Below are 1236 nucleotides of genomic sequence, written 5' to 3'. Positions count from 1 at the left end.
TCACAACCATTGAACTCTGTGTTCATAACACAACGAATCATTAAGGTGAATAAAAATCGAGTTACTCTGAATAGTCAAGTAAGGTCCTATTATTGATTATCTTATCCGCATTGGGGTCACTGCAGCTGCATAAAACTTTTACTCTAGCCGCTAGAGTAGTTGTTTGCACTAACACATGTTTCGAGGCAGTGGCATAGCGGCCCCGCCTCCCAGAGAAGTTGATCGCACTAACGCACGTCTCGAGGCAGTGGCATAGCGGCCCCGCCTCCCAGAGAAGTTGATCGCAGTAACGCATGTCTCGAGGCAGTGGCATAGCGGCCCCGCCTCCCAGAGAAGTTGATCGCAGTAACGCATGTCTCGAGGCAGTGGCATAGCGGCCCCGCCTCCCAGAGAAGTTGATTGCACTAACGCATGTCTCGAGGCAGTGGCATAGTGGCCCCGCCTCCCAGAGAAGCTGACTGCACTAACGCATGTCTCGAGGCAGTGGCATAGTGGCCCCGCCTCCCAGAGAAGCTGACTGCACTAACGCATGTCTCGAGGCAGTGGCATAGTGGCCCCGCCTCCCAGAGAAGCTGACTGCACTAACGCATGTCTCGAGGCAGTGGCGGAGCGGCCCCGCCTCCCAGAGAAGTTGATTACACTAACGCATGTCTCAAGACAGTGGCATAGCGGCCCCGCCTTCCAGAGAAGCTGATTGCACTAACGCGTGTCTCAAGCCAGTGGCATAGCGGCCCCGCCTCCCAGAGAAGTTGATTGCACTAACGCATGTCTCGAGGCAGTGGCATAGTGGCCCCGCCTCCCAGAGAAGTTGATTGCACTTAGTGCATTAGTGTGTTAGTCTAACGCATGTCTCAAGACAGGGGCATAGCGGCCCCGCCGTCGAGAGAAGTTGATTGAGAGTCGCTGGGAGGTCCAACTGAACAACTGATCGAATGCCAAGCTCGATAGCAGCGGCGGCGGTCGGGATAAACATTTTATTACTCCAACGACCATGAGTGCATCATTGTTCAGTGTTCATGGCTTTTTATGAACCTACTTGATGTGGGTTCTCAATTGAATTCACAACCATTAAACTCTGTGTTCATAACACAACGAATCATTCAGGAGAAATAATCGAGTTAGTCTGAATGGCCAAATAATGACCTATTATTGATGATTTTACCCGCATCGGGGTCACTGCAGCTGCATAAAACTTTTGTCATGCTACGGCAGTCCCCTGGGAACCCAGGACGACAG

The sequence above is a fragment of the Perkinsus marinus genome, assembly GCF_000006405.1.
Source record: "Perkinsus marinus ATCC 50983 genomic scaffold scf_1104296959646, whole genome shotgun sequence".
Lineage (NCBI taxonomy): Eukaryota > Perkinsozoa > Perkinsida > Perkinsidae > Perkinsus > Perkinsus marinus.
This window is presented reverse-complemented; position numbering follows the sequence as displayed.